Here is a 23,546-nt window from a genome sequence, read left to right as displayed (position 1 = left end):
GCCTCGCGCTCGCTTCTGCCGACCTCGAGGGCCCCTCCGTGAAAGCCTAGGGCCTCCCTGACTCCTGCCAAACTGGACTCCAGGAGGCTGGGGCGCCCCGCAAACTCAAACGCGGTCACCAGGCTTAGGTCGGACCCCTGCCGTTTCTGTCCTCCAGGAGGCACAGGTCCTGTAGAGCTGGGGGCGGGAGACTGTTTCCTGGTCCCTGCAGGCTTGTCCCCTGGGATGGGTTCCAGAGCCCGGAACCTCTATCCAGGCCTCCGTGACACAGCGACTGGAGAGAGACCTACTACTGACTCTTCAGTTCAGCCGGCGAGGCTGAGCGGCAGCCCCCGCTCAGGGCGTGTGAGCCGGGGCACTGCGGCGGCTGCTCGGTTGGCACTGGGCCCCTGGCCAGGGCCAGCTGGCCACGCCCTTGGACAAACCAGGCTTTTCCTGAGTGGAAGCAGGGTTCAGATCGCATGTGCTCTGCAGGACCGAGGAACTCGCAGGCCATCCGGGTCCCACAGAAAAGGTGGGGAATTCTGGCCGGCAGCCGGGGAGGTTATGGAAGAGGATGCTGAGACGCTTCCAGGCAGCTCCTACGCCCTCCTGAGTCACACGGGAATGTTCGAGACCAGGAGGCAGGTGGCCGGGGGGAGGGCCAGGACCTTTTCCTAGTCTCTGTTAGGATCACCAGTGGGAACAGGACAGGGGGCCTGGAGCCAGCGAGGGAAGAGGCTGGGAGGAGGGCACAGCCACAGCCTGGGCCCAGACACGACTTCCTCTCCTCCACCCCGCCCTCCTTTCCAGGGGCGTGGCCCACCGAAGACCTCATTCTCTGGACTCACTGTCGGTCCCACCCACAAGGATGGGGGCCCGCCCCACCCCCCATTTCCAGCTGATGCCAGGACATCCCAGGCAGGCCTGGACTCGCACCCCTCCCCTTCTCCATCTCCAGCACCCAGCACCAAGCCAGGCATACAGTTGGTGCTTGATAAGTGACGGTTTCCGTTCCTCCTTAGCGTCAGGACACAGTCTCTGCTGTGGCGCTGCAGGGTCTCTCACAAATTAGTCACCGGTCAGCAGGAGCTGGGTCGTATGCCGCTGAGACAGGTGCCCAAGAAGCAGCCAGACGGTACATACTGAGGGGACCAGGCCCGCCCCACCCCGCCCCACCTCCCCAGGGAGGTGCCGATGTGGACCCTACCTGGGCCTGCAATCTGGGGCCCCCCAGACCCCGCTCCTGGGGAGCATCCCGCTGTCACGCCGATTTACGGCTGCCTTTGGGCACCATCCTTGTTTGCCGCTCAGTGCTTTGAACAAGCAGAGCCACATTTTGCCAGCTACCAGGCTGGCAGCTCAGCCCATCTGCCACAGGAGGCCCAGGTGGGGAGCCCTTTGAAGTCCCTGTCTCAGCTGACAGCCCTCCCCTCTGGCCTCCCACCAGGGAAACCCACTGCCTCTGGTGTGGGCAAAGGGCCTCAGAGCAGCCGTCTTCCCAGAAAACACGTAGCCAGGCTCAGCCCTGCCCGAAGCCACTGTACACCGTTGTTGGGGGCTGGGACCACGGCTCTCTGCAAACCGACATGGGCTTCAGATGAAGAAGGGGGACCAGGAGAACACGGGGTGCCGAGCCAGCCTGGGTCCCGGCCGCCTCACACGGGCAGAACCCAGGGGAGGAAGCTCAGTGCCAGCTGCTCCCTCACGCCCAGGGACTGGAGGTCGCACAGCTGGAGTTAAAGATTTCAAGTTGGGTCCTCTGCCATCCCAACCACGGGGACCTTCTCCAAGTGGAAACCTCAGCCTCTGCTTAAACAGAGGTTGGCTGAAGAGCTGGGATCTGCCTGGTCCACCCGGCTGGAGAGGGCAATGGCCAGGCCAGGCCAAGCCAGCCTCCGGGGGCCGCGGGGAGGAGTCTGGCTTTGATATCTCTGGCCCCTGAAGGAGAAGGGTGAGCTCCTTCCTGCTGGAGCCAGGTGACCCGACAGGGTTTTACACCAATGGCTGAGCCTCCTCTTCAGCCATCCAACAAGTGTCCCCGAAGTGCTCTCTGCGCCATGCCCTGGGTGGGTGCTGAGGTACGGGAAAGGCAGAACTCAGTCCCTACCCCAGAGGAATTCCTGGGCAGACAGCGCAGATCACCGCAGCCCGGTATGCCTGTCTACACAGATGCCCCGCAGCCTGGAGAAGCAGCCTGCGAGCTACTTGGGATGGGCCCCCAGGCTGGGCCTTGCCAGGTGGGGAACAGGCTGGGGCAGATTGGCGGGGGGAGCCTCACTCGTTCAACAATCCCTTCCCAGCGTCCACAGCATGCCAGGCCCCGGGAGGGGTGAGCTAGTGGCTGGCCCCAAACTGTGGAGCTGCGGCTGCACCTGCCTGGCCTGCAGCACGGGGAAATGACAGCCTGCAAGGCTCCTGCAGGCTGCATCCCTGGAGAGCACACAGGAAAGACTTTGCAAGTTTTACGGCCACTGAAGTCAGCTCGGGCCTGGGGAGGGCGCCGGCCAAGCCGGCCGGTTCTAATTAAAGGATTGGGCTCCTTGCAGCGGCCTCGGGGCTGGGGGCGACGCCAGGTTTGCAGAGGCCAGCACTGTTTTGCACGGTGTCTCCCAGCAACCGCGGCCACTCTGATGGGGGGGCACCCCCGGTGTGGGTGAGAGCTGCAGCCGGCCTGGCTGAATGGCCTGCGAGTGGCCAGGCCTGGACCCCTAGCCTGGGCTGGAGCTGGGTCGCCACTCGTGTCCCCTTGAGGGGCTGTCCCCTCCCAGGCTGACCTTGAGGAGCACAGATCCCTAATGGGCTGAGGGAAGACTGCCCTCCCCCAGCCCAGGGCAACCCTGCCAGGACCCAGAGGGAGTGAGGGCAAGGCCTGATTCTGGGTTTCATTTTACTGCCTTGGGCAAGTATTCTGCCACCACATCTGCACACACACAGTAGGTGTTAAAAAAAAAAATGGACAAATAACTGGACTCCAGACAAAGCCTAGCACACAGTCGGTATTCAAAAAACGTAGACTGAATAACCAAATTCAATGCTTAGAACTCTGCCTGGCATGCAGTAGGCGCTCGATATGTGTTGAGCAAATGAAAGCACGAAGTTCCCCTTCAGCACGGCGCAGTAAGCTGCAGAAGCAGGTGCCCTGTGGTGTTCATCCCGCATCCACAGTGCCCGAGCCTGCTGGGGGCGGGGGTGACAGAGGGACACGGGCAGGCGGCTGGTCAGACAGAGCGAGTCTGGCCTTGGAGTGCTATTCCCGGCAGTTCCTCTGATTCACAGCTGTCCCAGAACAGTCATGGCTGTGTCAATAAATATTGGTGACTCTGAATGACCTCTCCGTCTCGCAGGGCTGGTCGGGCCTTCCTGCCCCTCCAAAGACCCAGTCCGGGCCATTGTTATTCTAGCCAGCGCGTAAATCCTTGCCAGTGAGAAAGGGCCCTGGAGAACGGATGACCCCATGAGCCGATAATCCAGGAAGCATTGGCTGCTCCCTAGCTTTGCATTTTCGCTTCCCCAACCCTACCCAGACCTCCTGGGAATTCATGAACCCGGGTGCAGAGGAATGGGTGACACTGGGGGGCTGAAACTCAGAAAGAGCCCAAAAGATGCTCCGCTGCGACCCTGCCCTTCCTCCCACACCCCTGCCTGTGTGCCCCTTTGCCTCCCTTCGTGCTATCCAAGGACGGTGTCACACCTCAGACGGACGCGGCACGCCAGGCAGACAAGCCGCCCTCGCTGTCTTCATGGTTGTCACTTTCTAGGTTTAGACCGAGTGAGAGTTCGAGGCATTTCCTCGACTGCGCCATCTTTACAGGGCAACAGATTTTATCACGAAGGGGAAGAAGAGTTGTGAAGGATAGCACTCAGGATTGTGTCGTCTCCTCAGTTCGACTTTAAAAAATATCGATGGGGTGCTTTCCATATGCCAGGAACTCTGGGGAGCTGGGGGACACGACTAAGCCCGAGACAGGCTCAATCATGCCCTCAGAGAACTGCAGGCCAGAGGCAAAGCAGACCATGAAAGAAGCAGCCCCCACCGCGCCCACCCCCTCCAGCAGGATTGGTTTGGGTGCTGCCTAAGGGATCACGAGGACGAAAGGGACATGCAATCGGACACCATGTGAAATTCTTGCTTGGATTCAGGATTAAAGCAAAATAAGGCCGGCAGCTAACTTGAGGGACTAGAGGAGAATTAAATCATGCATCGCATATTATATAATATTTCTGCACCAAAGTGAAATTCCTGGGTATGAAACTGGAATTCCGGTCACGCAGGAGACTGTCCTTGATCTCAGAAGGCGCTTGTTTAACTATTCGGGAGGGAAGTGTCATCTTGTCTGCGACTGACTTGAATGATTAGCAGGCACCTGCAGGCTGCGCAGGAAGGAGCTAAGCAAAGCAGGAAGATGGTACGTAGGACAGAGGGCAGCCTGGCACAGGCACACACTCGGGGAGAGCGGCATGAGAATAGGTCAGGGGCCGAGAGGCCTTAGGAGGCTGTGGCGGTTATTACTCAGCCTGCGATGGTGGCGGATGGTGGCAGGACTGGAATGGTGGCGGTGGGTACGGAGAGACTCAGCAGATATTCTGGAGGTAGAATTCACAAGGCTTATCAGTGGGAAAAGTGTGGAAGGGTCCAGGGAACTCATGGTTTGTGGCATGACACCCAGGAGAATGTTGGCGCCACTGTCAGAGGCAGGGCCCTGGGGGGAAGGTCAGGAGCTCAGCTGCAGGCGTCCGAGTTCGGGGCTTGTGGAGCATCTTGGAGTCTCAAGGGTTTGAAAATGCCTCTGCTCAAATAACCGTGAAACCAAAACTCTGACCTCAGTAATGCCAGCCAGCCAGCCACGCCGGACACGGCAGAGATGAGGCCTGGGCAGGACAGACGGAAGGACGTCTAGAACAGAAACCGTGTGGCTGTCTGGCCTGCATTAGTTTTCCCAGGTTCCTCTCCATCTGCGTAGAGGGCTGGGCAGGGTTGGGATCGTGACATCCTCGCCCCCACGGGGCCCTCAACGTGAGCCAGGATCCCGAGATGCCACCCGTATCCTGTCGCTGCTCAGATGGGGTCTGATTTCCCAGAACTCGGTAGAAATGAAGCCACCCGGGACCCTTGCGTGAGTGCGGGCTCAGCTCACCTTTCTCAGAAGCTAGCCCACCCGGAGGGATGTCTGGAGAGGGAGGGCACTGGCGCAGGGGCCAGCTCAGGTAGGCGCGGGTAGCCTAGAGTTGCAAACGTTGCAAGGGGTGTGCTTGGACTGAAAAGTGATTTGTTGTCTATCCGGAATTCAAATTTAACTGTGCATCCTATTGTTACTTGCTAAATCTGGCAGGGGTGCAGAGCGGTGTGGGGTGTCCAGCAGGAGAGGACATGAGAAGGGGAATTGGATGAAATACCGCAGGAGAGTCACCTTTGATGCATCTACGGGCAGCTTGGTCCTCCCAAGGGGACTTCCTTTTAGCATCTGCTGGGGTGGGGGGAGTCCTTGCAGGTGCTGAACCTCTCTCCTGGCTTATCCTCCCAGAAGTGATGCTCCTGCAGATTTTCAGACCGTTGAGACCCTTTCCTTCCCTCCCTCCAGAAGTTCAGGTGTGAGTTTCCTGTCTCCTGAGAGCTTTCACCCGATCAGCATTTGCTTCTGAACTTTGCTAATTAAACAGTGACACGTGAGCTGGGCTTAGAGATCACTGTTCACAGTGGTCACAGTGACACTTCCTCCTGGTCAAGCTCTGCTCGGGCTTTCGCTACCCCCCACACACTGATTCCAGCCGGGCTCTCTCGCGCTCAGGGTCTGTCCCTTCCACTTCAGACCCTCTTTCTCGTCACCCTTGACCTTCTCCTGGGAGCCCTGCCCAACGCCCCAGGCGTGTCCCGTGGCACCCCGTTCGTCCTCTGTGGTAGCGCTTATTCACTGATTGCAGCGTGCCTGGCTTTGAAGAGTCCTGGCCTGGAAATCCTCTCCTGAAACACACACACACACGCACGCACACAGAATCCCTATCTCAGAGAATACACACACCCACCCACCCCAAGCCCATTTACAGACCCCCCAGGTTGATGTCTCAATTCCCTAGTTACTTCACTGTCCCCCACTAGACTACAAGCTGAATGAAGGCCTGTTCACGACCACAGAGAAAGCCTGGAACATAGTATTTATCAATAAGTTATCAGTACAGACAAAAATAATCAGTGAATACTTATCAAGAAAATAAATGAGCCTTATAAAGATGTTTTTTGAATGCTGCTGAAGGAACAAAGAATCAGCACAAATGACCTGATGCCTAAAATTTTGCCCTCTGGGCTGGACTCACTCTGCATGTGCCCCGAGGTCCTCTCCACTGCCACCCCTAAAAGGCCATCTAGGCCCACATTCTGCTTAATCCAGGTTAACCTGGGGTTTCTGGACCATCTCCCAATATGGGTGAGCAGTGGAAACACCCAAACCAGATGCTCCCTCCTTAGGCTCTCAAACGCCTCACCTGTACCCAGGACACAGCCTACGCGTGCCATGTAGCCCCAAGGATGCCCACCCAAGGCATCATCAAGGGCAGGGAGATAGACTCTCAAGGCCATGATCACAAGAACCAGCCGTCACCTCAACTCAGACACGCATGCCACTTTCCCACAGGGGTCCAGCTGCGGGGCTGTTGGCTGAGCTGCCATTGTAGAATGCTGTCTCTGTGTTAAGAAATTTCACGTCCCGTGCTATGCTGGTAAATATTTAAGAGCCGGCTCTCTGGGAGGACGTATCCGCATAAACGCATGTACAGAAGTTTACTACAAAGAGATGTTTGATTGCTATCCGACTCGGCGAGAAAAAAAAAGCTCGTCATTGAAGAGCGAGCATCATTCTGACATGAAGGTTGACTGATATTTCCATTTATATTAATGAGCAAAGAAAAGTGAAACAATGAAGATGTCTACTGAATCACATTTTTTTTTTTTTTTTTTTTTGCTGAATCGGAAAATGGCGTTTGAATACTGGAAGAACATTTCTTCAACTTTTTTTGCGTTAGTCACAATGTAATGGCCAGAGACACAACTCACTTTCGAGTTTAATCTGCACCATTAATATTTCCTCCACCTCTTTCTTAAATCTAGACAATCAACAAAACAACAAAGCGAACCCCGACTAATAGTACTTGCCGATTTCCATGGTGTAAACACTTCCACCATGGCTGAGTTCGAGCTGCCAGTGTGACCTCGCTGAACGTGATGCTCAGAAGAGATGCAGAGCAGCCATCGTTGTGCAGTATTTCCAACACGCAGACCCAGGAGACACACAACCGTAAGAGCACAGATAATAGTAAAACGTAGTAATTGGAAAGTAATGAGCTCTGAGTATTTATTAGCTTTGCTTTTAATATAATTTATTTAATTGTAAGTTTGTAGAATTTAATTGTTAATGATGGCTATGTTTAACAACGGGCTCGCAAAATCCCTGAAAATCGAACCTTTGACTCTCACGAGCTGGTACGAGCCGGTTCCAACGTTCCAGTGGACCCTTGGCTCATTCCCCTACGCCCTGTAGGATAGGTTTTACAACCCCTGTCTTATAAACCAGAAGCTGAGGCTCGGAGGCCGCAGCGCCAAGGCTTGCATTGAGGAGTGTCTGATGCCAAGATGATTTTAGATCTGCACCAGTCACCTGAGCTGGGCTGAGGTGAGAAAGAACTGAACCACAGGTGTGTTTGGGGGCTTGTCGTTGCGTCACCAGTCAGTGGACACACGTCTCTCAGCCTGGTGTGGCCTCCAGGCATTGTGCCCCAGTGTGTAGAATCCACCAGAACCAAGTTACGACAGGAGGACTTCAGAAGAAGACAATGTGGTGGCAGATAACCCTTGGCCAGGACACCACCATAACGTAATACAGGAAAGATCCAGCCATCCACGTCTAGAGGGGCCAAATCCCTATAACCCAAATGCTAAAACTCTCCGGCCAAAAGTAGTTCAAAAGTGTGAGTGTCATGTGGTAAGGATGTCCTGTCGTCTGGGCCTTGGAGGACGTTTAGCAGCATCCCTGGCATCTGCCCGTTAGATGCCAGCAGCAACCCTTCCCACCCCCAGCTGTGACCGCCACATGTCCTGGGGAGGTAAGGAGCACAAACCACCCCATGTTGAGAACCATCGGGCTTAGGAAAGGAAGAGCAGGTAGAAGTCCACTCAGAGTGAACACGTTGAGGGCACAGATGGATGAATGGGCTACATGTGCCATCAGCCCCCGAGTCGTCCTTGGATGCTGGCTGAGCGACGAGGAGGCTTGGCAAGTGTGGGAGAACCCAGGAAACTCTCAGAAAACAAAACTCGCAGCAAAACACACTCTGCCCCATTCACCAGCCTTGAGGCTCAAAGCCCGAGCTTTTCTCAGAACGTCAGCCATTGGTATTTGTACGAGGGCAAGACCCAGAACCATGGGCCTCCTTCAGGCTGGTGCCCATTCCCTCATTCACTGTGTCTCTCGTTAATTTAACAGCCCTGGAGTCTGCCGCGTGCCTGACACTGCCAGGTGCCAGGTGGGAGAGGTGGCGATCCCGCCCTCTGTCCCCATATCCATCTCCCCTGCTAGAACAAAAGCTCCAAGAAGGCAAAAATGTTGGGTCTTGCCCAGCCCACAGTGGGGGCTCAATACACACCTGTCAGTGGAGGCATAGGAGATGGGAGTTTTCAACCTGGCTGGGGGGAGGGGGGCAGGTGCATAAACAGATAGTTATATGGGCCAAGGAAAACTTCACGGACCCCTGACCTGGATGCCAGAGTATTGGCAAAAGCTGCATAGCTAACAGTGCCAGGCAGAAGGCACAGCCTGGGCGAAGACAGGAAGGTGAGAGAGAGCGTTGCTAGCTGAGTGTATTAGCTCCCTATTGCTGCTGTAACGAATTACCACAAATTTCGTGGAGGTCAGAAGTCTCGCACTGGGTGTTTTGGGCTAAATTGTGTCCCCCACCCCCATTCATACATTGAAGCCCTGTGACTGTATTTGGAGATAAGGCCTTTAAGGAGGTAATTAGGGTTAAATGAGATCAAAAGTGTAGAGCCCTGATCCAACAGGACAGGTGTCCTTATACGAAGAGATGGAGACACCAGAGGGACCCCCCGCATACCCACACACACACACAAGCATGCACAGAGACAATGTCATATGAGGACATAGCAAAAAGGCAGCCATCTGCAAGCCAGGAAGAGACGCCTCATCAAAAACCAAATTTTCTGACACCTTGATCTTGGACTTCCAGCCTCCAGAGCTGTGAGAAATAAATTTCTGCTGTTTAAGCCTCCCAGTCTGTGGTATTGGGTTATGACAGGCCAAGCAGACCAACACTCTGGGCTCAAACCGAGCCGTCAGGAGGGCCGTGTTTCTTTTGGAGGCTCTAGGGGAGAATCGTGGCCTAGACTTTTCCAGCTTCCGGAGTCCACCTGCATTCCTTGGCTCTGGCCCTTCCTCAGATCCCTCGGGCCTCTGCTCCCATTGCCACAGCTCCTTCTCTGACTCTGACCTTCCAGCTTGCCTCTTATAAGGATCCTTGATATTATATGGGGCTCACCTGGATAATCCAGGATCACCTACCCCATCTCAAGGTCTTTAATTGCATATGCAAAACTCCTTTTGCCATGGAAGGTCACATAGTCACAGGTGCTAAGGATATAGACATTTTTGGAGGGCCATCGTTCTACCACACTGAGTTCAGCCAAAGAGAAGCTTGTGTGTATGTGAGTGTGGGTGTTTGTTGGGGCTTGGGGGGGCCATGAAGATGCAGAAACAATCCAGGGTCAAGACCTTGTGTACCAGGCCTACTTTTAAAAAATCAGCTTGAAATAGTTCCTCCTCAGTATTCCCTAGCCATTTCCGGCAGGGCGGAGCAGCAACAGTAACCCCTGTGGGCTTGTCTCGTACTTAATGGTGCCAGAAACCCAATTCACACTAACTTAAGGGACAAGAAAACCTATTCGCTTTATCTGAAAACGTCACAGATGAGCCAGCTTCAGCTTCAGGTACATCAAGATCCAGGAGTTCAAATGATCTCATCAGGCCTCCATCTTTTTCCACATCTCTAAGACAAAGTCTTCTCTATGAGCAGAGAATGAAGGTCATTCTAAACTCTAAGCTTCCCAACCTTCCAGCTCAGCAGCCCCCAGAAAAGAGAGCTTTTGCCCAACAATGCTGGCAAAAAAAAAAAAAAGTACCTGGGACGGTTCTGATTGGCCAGCTGAGGTCACGTGCCTATTCCTAAGCCAATCGCAGCAGTCAGAGGTGAGGACACTGATTGGCAGGCTCTGAGTCATGCGCCCACTCCTGAGGACAGGAGGGAGAGGTCTTGGAAATATGGGGAACAGTCTCTCCTCGGATCAGGGGCAGTGCCTCCAAGGGAAGGGGCACCCTTAGGTGTGTGTGGGGGAGGGGAGTGGCCGGGTTTAGGCCCCTCACAGCTTTAGCTCCACAGTTATCCTTCCAGGGGATCCCCCTCCCCCAGCCTCTGAAGATTTGAGTGGACGGACATTTCTGTCTCTGAAATTAGAAGAGTCCAGCCATGGCATGGAGGGTGGTTCCAGCCCCCATCTGCCCTCTAGGACGCTGCCTTCTCCTAGGCAAGTGGTCATCTCGTGGGTCACTTTGGTGTCCGAGGCCCCCTCATACCATTTATCATTTAATATTATTTAACAATGACGTAAAAGTACAATCTCGATCTCAAATAAATGTCTGATGGATTGAAGGAAGTGTTGCTAAGACGGGTCACTTAAACACCAGTGGCCAGGCCTAGACACCAGGCAGGGGTGGGTCTAAGATGGGAGACAGCAAGGCTCCAAGGCTGGGTGGGGGGTGAGCGACCGATGACGGAGATGTCCTTTGAAAACAAAGCACATATTCCGCACCCAGTGGGTGCTTAGCAGATGCTTTTTGATGGATTTAGGCTGTTAGAGACCGGAACCAAAATCATTCTCGGCATCGAAAAATAATAATGTGACCATATCCTGTACTGCATCCCCCTGGGGCTATTCTACAAAAATACCCTGAAGTGCCTCCGTGTGCCTGGTACTGTGTCAGGCGCTGGGGGGCAGTGCAGACTGGGCGCCTTGTCCTGCCCTCCCGCTCCTGCCCTGGTCCCCAGCCCAGCCTCCCCACCCTGTCCTCACCCTGACCCAGCTAGCGGGGCTTGGCCAGCAAGACCTGTTTTGCCTTCTAAGTGGAAACAGGCTGCTGCAAAGGAAGGTCGACTCAGAGCAGAACCCGGTGACTCTTGATCCGTGTTCACCTCTGACCGAGACAGAAACACAGCTGTGGTTATCAGAAAGCTGCCGAGAGCCTGGGGTGGGGTTGGGGCCAGAAGGAAGAGGGGGGAGGGGAATGGAGAAGTTCTGAATCATAGGCTCTTATTCATGGGGGCAGATGTGGCCGCAGGATGGGATGGGGTGAGGGTGGGGAGGGGGAGTCCTCTGCCAAGGGTAGGCTGTGCAGAAGAGGGCTTCCTCATCACACCCCGCCCCCCGCCCCCCGCAATTTCCCCTCTCCTCAGAGTGCATGGCATTTTCTAGGAAGACAGAAGGCAGTGCTATCCCCTAGATCACGAGTGTGGAGACAGTCCCAGGCCTGGGAGGGGTAAACTGGCATGGTCTGTGGGGGTAAATGAGTCAACGGCCCTGTGGGGCCACCTGATTCTTGCTAGCAGATTCCCAGAGGGCTAGGGCGGTGGCCTTGGCAAAGCCATGGGGCAAATGTCCTCACCTGAGCAGGGTGAGGCAGGGCAGGACCCAGCAGGCCCTGGCCCCACTAAACCTGCTTTTGATTGGCCACCCCATGGCACTGAGATGCAAACCACCCCCCACCTGTGGCCAACAACTGCCAAAATCACTGGGAGGTCAGGATTAATTAGCAAATTGGTCCTTAGGGGTCCCTAGCAAGGTGCAGAGGAAGGCCTGGCAGCTGGGGTGGGCCTGGGGACAGCAGGTCAGCAGGCCGGTCCAACAGTGGAGGGCAGCAGGCTCCCCTGGCCTGAGTCTGAGCGGGGAGCAGTTCTCACCCCAGGAGCCTGGGCCAGTGGCCTCATTCTTCCCACGGCCGCAGGAAACTTCCAGGGAACTGGGACCTCCAAGCCCGAGAGAACGCCTCCAAAATTCCTTGGGCTTTTTCTTCCCTAGTCAACCAAGTATCTATTTATAGACATGGAAATATGCGTGGAGAAAGGACTGGAAGGAAATACACGAAATGTTAACATGTTTTTCTTCTTTTCTTTATTGGTATTGTCTTATAAAAAATAAATATGACTCTCCAGATAAGAAACAAGATATTTTTAAAGTGTAATTAATCTTGATATAAGTTTTCATGCTTGTCATAAAAAAGTGGAAAGGAGAAATCTGAAATCACCCATAGTCCTATTAACCGTGAACCTGTTGCTGTGTTTTCTTTCACGGTTTCTCCTATGCAGACATTTTGGATGCAGGGTTGTTAACATCACTTTATATGATTACAAAACTTTTCTGTGACCACCAAGTCATCACGCAGCCCTTGTAGGGTTACATCTTTTAAACTGCCTAATATTTATGCTCTAGGTAATACTATTATCGGTTTCTAATTCTTCACTATTATAAGGAACACCGTTGTGAACATCTTCATATGGAAAAGTCTTTTGTGTTTTTGAGATTTCCGTCTTCAAATTCTCTAATTTCCAGATGTGGGATTACAGCGTAAAAGGCCGCCACACGTAAAGCAACAGAGTGAACTTGAACTCAAGTTAGTCTCACTCCAAAGTCCCCATCTTTAGTCCTGACGAGTAGTATTAAAAGAAAGATGGAAACGAGCGTTCGCTGGGCACGGGGCAGGGCCGGCATGTGTCCTGCCTCCCACGTTCCCTCTCCCAGCCCTGCCCCCACCAGCAGTGGTGTCCCCTGCGAGCCCAGCCCCGGCCACACTCCACAGGATGCTACGGGGGCAGAGGAGAATCAAAAGTCTCCCCAGTGTAGCTGGGGAGCGAAGGTCCGGGCAGGTTGGGGCCCGAGGGAGAAACCCCTGTACCATGGGTGGGACTGTTTCTCAGAGGCGAAGCGTCAGCTGCATCTTTAAAGATGGGCAGAGGAAGGCGCGACCCGGGGCTGGGGCGCCGGGGCCCCGAGGTGGCAGGTGGGGCTCATGCAGAGAAACCCAGGAGGTGGAAAAGCAACGAGATGCCAGGCTGAAGACGCTCAAGTCGGCTCGGGGGAGGGGGCGGATGGCGCGTGCTTCACCCCTCCCTCCCACCCCTCCTCAGGTCTCCAGGCCTCTCTCCTACCACCCGCCTCAGCCGCAGCCTCCCTCCGCACCCTCCCAGGTTCCCGTTTTTCTGTGGAGACCACAGCATCCTGTCCCGACCCGGGGAAGGCTGCCACGTCTACCGAGGGCCAGTGACTTCCTGTCACAGCCAGACTCTGCGGGGGCTCATGTCTCCTGGTTGGCCCGGCCCCAGAAGGCAGAGGCAGCCGGCTCCTGCAAGCAGAGCCGTGACACTCACACGCTGTCACTCCAGCACACTCACACTCACCTACACACCACACGCTGCCACTCACGCGTCTTACACTCCCGCCTTCACACGCGCTCACACTGGCGTGCTTGCATTCCCTTGCACGCTGACTCACACATGCCCCGTGCTCACTCACCCTCCCTCGCACACTCCCGCTGGCTCGGAACACGGTGCCCTCACTCACCCCAGCTGGGAGCAGCACGAGGAGAAACTGCCCGGCCAGGACAGGCTGGCGGGCAAAGGGCCAAGGCCCTCACTGGAGGGGTAGCCGCCGGCAGAGGTCAGATGTGGGGGCCCCTGAGCACCCACTGCCCCCCGTGGCTGCAGCCCCTGCCTCAGCTCTCGCTCCCTTCCACAGAGACAGGACATCGTGCTGCTTAAGGACACAGGCTGGGAGGGATGATCCGGGCCCAAATGCTGGTCCCGCCACTTGTCACTTCATGTGAGACTGGACTCTGAGCCTCAGTTTCCCTCTCTGTAGGGGCAGCGCCTCCCTTACAGGAAGGCTGGGTGATTAAATGACATCATGCCTGCTAAGTGCTATGCAAGTCGCACCGACTGTAAATGCTCTGCAAACGGAAGAGCTCAAATGTCATTCTTAGAACACCCCGGCCTAGCTACCGGGATGGGGCCCTGGTGGCTGAGTGACCTGCAGCTGCTCTCTGTACCCCACAGACACCGAAGCCCAAAGCCAGCAGGCTGAGGCCCTGCCCAGCTTCCTGCCAGTCACAGACACACCCAGACAGTGGCACTGCAGCCACCAAAAAGCAGACACTCATCCCCAAACTGGGGCAGCTCCACCCTCCCAGTCCTGGGACCCTTCGGGCCCTCCCACCTAACGGCCCTGGTCACCAACGCCCAGCACCGTTTCATGACTCCCTCCGCTCTCTGCCTTTGCTGTTCACGCCGGTGCTTTGCCTCGCACCAGCGCTGGGGTGCATGCTTCCCCCCGCCCCCTTTCCAGCCCCAGAGCCCCTCTCTGCTCCATCTCTCCTGCGAAACTCACTGGCCTCCCAGCTCTCTCTGTCCACATCACAGCCCTGACTGCCCCCTCACCCCTCTTCCTCCTCCTTCTCCCTCAGCCCCTCTCCCTATGACCCCCTCCCCACTCCTCCCTCCCGACCAGCCCACCAGTCTGGTCCATCTGGACACCCAGTTGGACCAAGCCAGCATCCCCGGAACCAGCTGACACTGTGGCCAAAGAGTGTCCTCCCCTGGGAGCGGTCTCTGCAGACAAGGGCTGAGGAAGGGGGCGATCCCAACAGGCAGTTCAGGACACCAGAACTGGGGGGGACCAGGGCGGGCTGGGCATAGGAGCCACACCTGTGTCCATCCTGCCCAGAAACCCAAAAGGCTGTGGATCTCTGGTTGGTTCTACACTCCCTCTCTAGGGCCAGGCGGTCATCTGAGGGGTACGTGTGGGGGCAAACTGCACTGAGGCCCCCCTTCCTGTCCTGGACTAGTGCCCTGCCACCCTTGGAGTGGAGTCCACAGCCAGGGATGGCATGAGCACCCTGCCTCTCCTGCAGAGCCATGAGTTGATCTGGCCCATGGCAGTTGGGTGGCTCTGCCCCTTAGCAGCCTCCCTTAGCAGTCTCCCAGGACCTTCCTGGGTGCGGGTCAGGATCTGTGCATTGACTGGGACCCCACGGTGGCCGTGACGCCCAGGGCTCACACTGGTGCCAGGCATCTGAAACGCATCCTGCCCAGGATGGCTCACCTTCTTGGGGCTGCTTGTGATGAATTCAGTGCCACCAGGTGAGAAAGACACATGCAGATTTCTCTGCTTTACATCTTGTACAGACAGGAAAGCCAGGCTTGGGGCCGGGCGGGCCTGAATTTGAGGCCCAGCAATGCCTCTTCTCAGCTCTGTGGGACCCAGGCAAGTTCCTTAACTTCTGTGAGAGCACCAGCTTCCCTGTCTGCACAGCAACGATTATTGGAGAACTTAACTCTAGGATGTGAAAATTAAATGAGCTTGTGCTTATTATCAAGCCAGGCACGGGGCCAGCACTCCAGAGCTCGTGGGAAAGAAGCAGCCATGGCTGTTGTCGTCAATGTCATTTCTCATCTCCACCTGTGACTAGGAAGTGGTGTTGTCCCAAGTGTGCCCCTAAGCAACCTGGAGAGGAGAGAGGGGGTGGCCAGAAGCCTCAGAGCCCTCAGCCAGGACTGAGCCGTGGGACTGGAGCACTAGGCCCGACGTGGGCTCTCCGTTCTTTGCGGCCTGGAGTCCACCTGCTCCCAGACCCCCCGAGATAGAACGGGAGAACGGGGTCGCATTGAGTGACTTCTCAGAGGAGCAGCAGGCAAAGCTCCACTGGGCTGTCCCTTGGCTTCTGACAGAGTCACTGTTCTACAAGGCCGGCTTCATTGGGCGAGGGGTGATGAGAGAGAGAACACCCAACTTCCACCTGGGAGGATCCCATTCCTTCCACTTCCGAGAGAAGGGTTTCCTCCCTCCCCCCTCCCTCCCTCCCTCCTCCCCTCCTCCCTCCTTCCTTCCTCCACTTCTCCTCCAAGAAGTTCTAGGTGGCAAATGGGCGGGTGGATAAAAATCATGGTACAGGTCGAAGCAGGAACTAGTGTCTCTCCTGAGGAAGGCCACGGTCTGTTACCTGAAGGGACAAGTAGAGGCCGTCGGACAGAATAACCGAGAACTCCACTCTGATGGATGCGAAGCTGCCTAGAATAGATCTCAGAAAGGAATCTTCCAGGGTTTCCTCCCGCCCCGAACTCCCAAGGAACATCGACCAGGCCAAGGCTGAACCCACTGCAGAGCCAGTCCAGCCAATACTCGGTGGTCCAGGAGAAGGGCCCAGCCCCCGCCCCGCCTCCCCGCCCTGCACCGCCAGTCCCGTTCTATGGAAAATGAAGGCCCTTCCTGAGCCCTCCGCTTTCTGCAAAGCCATTCCAGCAACCTAGACCCATGACTTTTAGCTTGTTCAGCTCTTTTAAAACAACCCTTTCAAAGCAGCTCAGAAATGGGGGCTGTGGCTTGATTTGAGGTTAAACAAATAAGTGCCATTTATCCACCAACACTCTAGGAATGAAAGATTTCTTCAGGCAAATTCCCAAGCTGCGTGCTCCAGAAAAACTGCTGCCCCAAATTGCTGGGTCCTGGTCCAGTGTTCTCCATTTCTGAGGATGTGTGGGTTGCTTTCGGCGGTGCTCTGCACAGAGCACTAGGACCGGCGGCGGTGGAGTCGGTGGCCGGGCACACCGCCCCTTGGCTGTGTCAGCCTCCCACGCGGCGCCCACGGGGCCCTGGGAGCTCCTGGGCACTTCTGGGCCTGTCGGGAATGGCTCCACCCTGGGGGCCCGGGCCAGACTGCTGGCTGCTTCAGGCAGACTGCTTTTCTTCCCATGTTTTGAGGGTAGGCAAGAATGAGAAAAAGGGGGTGGGGGGGACACATTCTCAAACAAATAAAACTCCAGGGCACCAGACGGGAACGCTGAGCTCCTCAGACTGACGGGTGCAGGAGCCACTCTGCAGAGACGTGTTCCTTCCTCTTCACTCTCAGAGACATCGTCTTAACGCCCAAGCTGGAAATGTGGGCCAAGAGTCGTCAGATCTCCCTACTCTTGGAAATACCCTGTGGCAGAAACAATAAGCTCACCAAATAGGCCATTTGCTCCCTTACATTCCCCAGCTGTGCCATGTGACCAGTTTGGGCCAATGAAATGTGTGGTGCGTGTCATTGCCATCAGAGGCAGTAAAAGTCCATTCTCTAGTCTCTCTCTCTCCTGGACTCTGCGAATATGGAGGTGTTCCAGATGGTGCGGCTACAAGATAGGAGCTTCTGTCTGCCTGGGTCCCTGAGTGAGTCCGTGGAGCAGAACTGCCTGCCAACTGGCTGAGACATAAAGCATGAGCAAGGAATAAACTTTTGTTGTGTTCAGCCACTGAGACCCAGGGTTGGTTGTTACTGCAGCATTATCTGGCATGCCCTGACTAACTGAAGCTCCTGGAATGCTACAGTATACTTTACCATGTTGTTTGCTGAGAGAGATCAGCATGCAGGAGTTAGACAACAATACCCCCACTCCCTCTGGCCAACAGCCTTCACTCAAAGGAGCACTTATGAGCTAACGCTCAGGGGCCCCACGGTTCCCCATCTCACCAAAGATTTAAGGAAGTTCTCTTAGGTTTGGGCCTGAGTCTATGCCTCTCTTTCAATTTCTCTACAGAATTTGGTTGAATGCTACCATAAAGACGATCTGTCTCATATTCTAAGGCACTAAACAGGGCATAAAGCACTTCCACTGGCGATCCCCCATGAGGCAAGGGAGACAGCCTTCATTCTTATTTTAAAGCTGAGAGCACTGAAGCTCAGAGGATTTAATGTCTTGCCCAGGTCACACAGCTAGCTAAAGAACTTGAACCTAGGTCTTGTGTCTCTTGGCACGATACCAGTATTTCTCAAAATGGAGTTCACAGACTCTGAGATGGGGCCCGGGAATCTGCATTTCCAAAGCTCCTCAGGCAATAGCTATGCTCATTAAGTGTGAGAACCCTCGCACCGCGTGTGCCACCTCCTTCATCGGACAAAGCCACCGCCAGAGTGGTGGGATCGGAGGGCTGCAGCCAAGGACCTCCTCTCCCCGATCCAAAACAACACATCTCCTGGCCAGACTGCTCTTTATCAGATTCTCCCCAAAGAGCCGTTTCTTTAGGTTAAAATAGTCTAGAAACACCGGCAACCTGCTCATGAATTAACTCAGGTTATTCCCAGCTAAAAACCACCGCTTGTAAGAAATCACTCTGCAAAGTCAGTCGAGTCAAGACCAAGATCTGAAAGTGCAAATCCAGCTGGAGGCTGCAGCGGGGCGAAGGCCTGGACCGCAAGACGAGGCTGAGCATCATGGGGGTGGGGGGTGGGATGGGGTGCGAGGAGGACTCAGAAAAGGATTAAAAAATGCAGCTGAGGCAGGTGGTTAAAACCTCACAAGAAAGAGTCAGAAAGTACTGGAGAAAATTCTCAACCTTACTACTGACTACCTGTGGAAATTTGCAAAAGTCACTTCATCTTTCTGACCTTCAGTTTTCTCACCTGTGAAATGGAACCAATAACAGAACCTACCCGTAGTTAGACCGTTACAAGAATCAAACACATTTGTGCATAAGACAGTTCACATTTATCGATCCCTTACCATATGTCAGTGGCTGTTCTAAGTGTTTTATATATCTTAACTCATTTAATCATCCCTACTGCCCTATGATGTGGTTATTACTTTACCCATTTGATAAATGAGGAAACAGAAGCACAGCGAGGTGAAGTAATCTGCCCAAGGCTGCAAGGCTCCCAAGTGTCACAGCCAACATGTGAAGCTAGTCGTTCAGACTAAAGAGGCAACGATCCTATGGCTACACTGAGCCCTGGATGCCTCATCTCACAGGGAGGGATGTAGCTGGAGGAGGGCTGCCGTGGAGCCCATTGAAAGCTGGGGCTCAGGGAAGGGGCCTCTGTTGCCCAGGTCCAAATGCAAACTGACCAGTAGCCATACTAAGTACTATCACTACTGAGCTAAGGAGTGAAGGAGCAGTCTGCTCGTTTCCCCCTCCAACCCCAAGACACTAACCCTACTCCGCACCCAGAGGAAGACACTGGGTGCTGCCTCCAGAGCCCAGAGAGGCCGAGATGGCTCCAGCCCTCCAGCCCAGTATCCCCTACAACAGGCACCGACACAAATGCCAGCCCTCTTGCTCCACTGTCCAACTAGAGAGTTGTCTGGGATCAACAATTTGGTTGTTTTATCTCGTTTGCTCTTTTAGTGCATCTCCTTTAAAAAAAAATTTGTCAGTGTTGCAAGGAAAAAAGGGAACCAGCATTCACTGAGCAGTTACTATAGGTGACACTCCACATCAAGCATGTCTATGTGTCTCATTGGGTCCTCGCAACTTTGTGAAACAGATATTATTATCTCCATTTTACAGATGAGGAGACTGGGCCCAGGGATGTTAAATATCTTGCAGCAAAGCAGTAGCACGGTGCCACTTCAAACCCTCGTCTCTTTGTACCCAAAAGCACTCACAAGAAGTGATGGCCAGCAGGGCTTTAAGATCCAGCCCCCGCAGATGGAGTGCCCTGTTTCTCACTCATTCTTTCATGTGTTGGGTGCTTTTGAGAGGCTGCTCTCTGCCAGGCACTGGATGAGCGACCGCAGCAACCTGGCCTCAGCTTCATTCCATTCAGCAGGTACGCAGGTCTATATTAACATTGTATTTGGAGAGACTTCCATTGCCCCCAGGTTCCACGAGGACCATCAGCCCAGGGGCTGCTTCTCCGGGATGGCGGATATTCAGCCTCCTCCAGGGAGAATCCAAGCTCTGGGTGTTTCAGGAAATGTCTGACCTGCCAGGTTTCCGTGTAGCTGATCAGTTAGAGCTGGGGGGGTGCGGGGGGGGTGCCGGAGGGGAGGTTTCCCGTCAGCCCAGCTTTTGTCTCTCACATGAGCCCGAGACAGACAAACCACAACCACAGACTCGACCAGCTGTGGAAGCTTCGAACAGGAAACCCAGAACATCTGGTGCTCCACTTCCTGTGAAGGCTGTGCAAGTCTGGGTGTATTTGTGTGTCCGCCTGTGTGCATGTCTGTTCTCTCTCCCGCTGTTGTTTAGTGGGACACGGATACAGACAGGGTTAGAAACCACAGGCCTTGTGACAGGGGAGCCAGACACCGCTCCCCAGCCCTTACAGTGCCTTGGCCCTTCTCAGTGACCCAGGATCTGATCCAATCTCACAGGCCGCCCTCCAACACCCGGCACATGTTTAGCTTCAAGTCACCACGCACTTGAATAAAGGGACTTTTTTTCTCCTTTTGGATTTAGGTGGTTTTAGAGAAGCTTGTTTGGGGATGAAGTGGGAGGGCTCTGCTTAAATATAACTTGGCCTCGGCATACAGACACACAAAAAGCAGCGTCTGGATGAAAGCTGTTTTTAAAACAATTTGAGGAGAATCTGTGGATGACCTCTGAGGCTGGTCAGGGGGCTGGTCAGGGGGCTGTTTTCCCACTAGTGGTGTCCTCTCTGGAAGGTCTCAGACAGACAGAGACGGAGAAGGGTTTCAAGAAACGTAAAGAAATGGAAAGAAAAGGCTCTCCAAACTGTAGCATGAGGTTTAACTCTCCTATCAGTCACATTTAGGAGGCAGGAATTATTATGCTCATTTTACGAATAGTGAAATTGAGGTGCAGAGAGGGGTCGTAACTTACCCAAGATTACTGGGCAAGGAAAGATCCGGGCCCAGGTTCAAAATCAAATCTGACTCGTAGCCGCATGCTCGATCGTAGATCACACTTCATTCTTTCAGTGACCAGTAATAATCTAAACTGTGCCTGGCCCACAGTTGTTGTTCAACAAACGTTTCCTGAATCAGTCAATGAAATGAGCTATCATGGATGGCAGGAATTGTCATCATCACTGTATCCCCAGGGCTCGGCATAGTGCCCTGCAGGAGTAGGTGATTCATAAGTTTCAGAATAGTGACAATTCATTTACCCGCAGGTCATGTACTTAGCCAGGTCGACTGTTTGGCTCCTGGCTAAAAATCTGAAAGCAGGTATAAAGAACCACAAGCAGTCAACAGAAGCCACAAATCCTTAAAAGCCTTGACTTAGATAACTCTGGCCCTCAGTCCAAATCTGGTCATCTTCACAACGAGTGCTAAAAAGTATGTTTGCTGATCTTAGACGCATCAGTTTAGAAAGGAGATGGTCTGATAGAGGAAGCTTGCTGGCAACAGCAATGTAGGAATTCAACCGGCATTTTCAGAGTGGCACGTGTCACTACGGAAGCAACGAGGAAAGCGCCAAGAGAGGTAAGAGACAAAGTAGATGAACTGTCTAATTCTCAGACATCTGCCCTCAAAAAAGCACCGAGAAAGCCAGATGAACTGTAGCATCTCAGATAATTCTCTAGCTAAGATTAAAAGGCGTGACAGCGAGGACAGGAAGACCTCAGTGGTGCTCACTCGCGACTTGGTGTTTAATAGCAACACACTGGCCAACCTGAGATGGCGCATGCGCAGTGTCCGAGGCCGGGCTCGTTCTCATACCTGCGGATCCGCGGGGCCCTGCCGGCGGAGCCCTCGCCTCGAAGCCAAAGTGACGTCATGTAAGCGCCGCGGGTGTGTGACGTCATCCGAGCGCGCCTCGCGTGGTGCTGAAGCCTTGAGCTCGGACTGGCAAAGGCGTTGCTGTGGAGACTGTGCGGCGAGCCCCGCCCCCGAGACAGGATTGGAGGAGAAATGATCGGCGGACGTTAGTGAAGTTTTGGAAGCGCGCGGGAAGGCCTGTGGGCCGCTCTCTGCGCGGGTTCCCCAGACATCCCTGTCGCCCTCGCTCTGTCCCGACCGAAGATTCCTAGGAACCTCCAAAGATAGAGCCAGAGCCCAAAATTCAATTTAAGGGGTTTCTTGACCTAAGATAGTAACTATCGGAAATGCCTCTGATCCAAGAAAAGTAAAAATTCATACTGCTCTAGATCAGATTCCGGGTGAGGCAGGAGGCTCCAGCAAGGCTTAAACTTACTGCTTCTCTGTGCAAAACTTTCCAAAGATTCCCTTCTCACTCAGAGTGAAAGCCAAAGTTTTATCATCGCCAGCAATGTCCTGTCACCACCGGGCTCCTGAACCTCGCTGTGCCTAAATTTTGACTCCCGTACTTTACGCCAACCACATAGATCATTTGACTTCTGCCTCTGGGACACTGAACTTAATTTTACCTCTAAAAGGAACTTGTCCTCTAATATCCCCAGGGCTCCCTTCCTCACCTTCAAGGTATGACTCAAACGTTCTTTACTCAAAAAGGCTGCCTCTAACCTCCTGACTTTAAATTACAAATCTGACTCCCCAATCCCATGTTCCCATTGGGCTCCATTACATTTGTCACCTTCTAATATACAGTGTAATGCATTTCTGTAACTTCTCGGATGTCCCTCTCCATTTGAAGGCAGGAATTATGTCTCTTTTGTCATTGCTGCATCCCCAGTTCCTAAACAGAAGGTGATAGGCGCTCAGTATCTGTTGAGTGAATGGATGTATTTAACAATTGCAGGGTTAAGTAGTGGTTTAGTGGCAGAGCTTTCGTGGTTCGTGTTCCAGCCCCCCTTTGTCACTTGGCTCCTTTGTGACTTTTAGGAAGAAAAACTTTCCGAGCCTCAATTTCCTCATTTTTAATGTCAGTGACATAATACGTCTGCCTTTCATTTAACGATATGGAATACCTTCCTGTGTGACCAGCAAACACTGTGCCAATTGCTGGAGACGTAATAGAGAACATAAACGCACATGTTTCCTCATTCCACTAGAGCCTATATCCTGAGGAAGGATCCCAGACAATAGCCACGTAGTCATCCAAATAACCGATTATTCACAAATTGTAATAAGTGTGATGGAGGAAAAGCAATTAGTGCTGAAGGGGGAAGGGGTACGAAAGAGCTCCCTTGAGAGAATGACTCCTTAATTGTATTAGTCAGCATGGGCTGCCATAACAAAATACCACAGGCTAGGTGGCTTAGACAACAGAAATTTATTTTCTCACAGTCATGGAGGGAAGAAGTCCAAGGTCAAGGTGTCGGCAAGTTTGTTTCTCCTGGGGCCTCTCTCCTTGGCTGGTAGATGGCCACCTTCTCACATATCCTCACACGGTCTTCCCTCTGGTGACCTTCACCCCTGGTGCCCTACTCTCTTATACGGACACTAGTCAGATTGGATTAGAGGCCTCCCTAATGGCCTCATTTTAACATAATCACCTCATTAAAGGCCCTATTGCCAAATATAGTTACATTTTGAGGTACTGGGGGTTGGGATTATGAATTTGGGAGGGAGGAGAGGAAAGCACAATTCGGCTTCATAGCATCCAGAGCCGAAAGATGCCTAAGAAGGAGAGATGGGACAAGGGGAACCCTCCAGGCAGAAGGAAGAACATGTGTAGAAATCCTATGACTGGAAGGAATGTGGCAGGTAGGACAGTGCCATGTGGCGTGAGCTCAGAGTGAGAGGTCTTGGTAGGAGATATCCCGCGGGTTGAGATGAGCAGCCCACGCAGGGCCTTGGAGGTCACCTAGGTCTGTTGT

General features: G+C 53.9%; 1 long non-coding RNA gene across 1 annotated transcript; it reads right to left on the bottom strand.

Annotated features, from left to right (window-relative positions):
• Positions 1-16,401: 16,401 nt before the first annotated feature.
• On the bottom strand, positions 16,402-21,627 carry LOC120585852 (uncharacterized). The gene is made up of 2 exons (XR_005648541.1): positions 21,526-21,627; positions 16,402-17,324 (listed from the first exon to the last, which is right to left on the bottom strand). It is a non-coding gene; the product is annotated as an uncharacterized LOC120585852 (long non-coding RNA).
• Positions 21,628-23,546: the final 1,919 nt, after the last annotated feature.

The sequence above is a fragment of the Pteropus medius genome, unplaced genomic scaffold (genome assembly GCF_902729225.1).
Source record: "Pteropus medius unplaced genomic scaffold, Ma_sr-lr_union100, whole genome shotgun sequence".
In the NCBI taxonomy this organism is placed as follows: domain Eukaryota; kingdom Metazoa; phylum Chordata; class Mammalia; order Chiroptera; family Pteropodidae; genus Pteropus; species Pteropus medius.
This window is presented reverse-complemented; position numbering and strand designations above follow the sequence as displayed.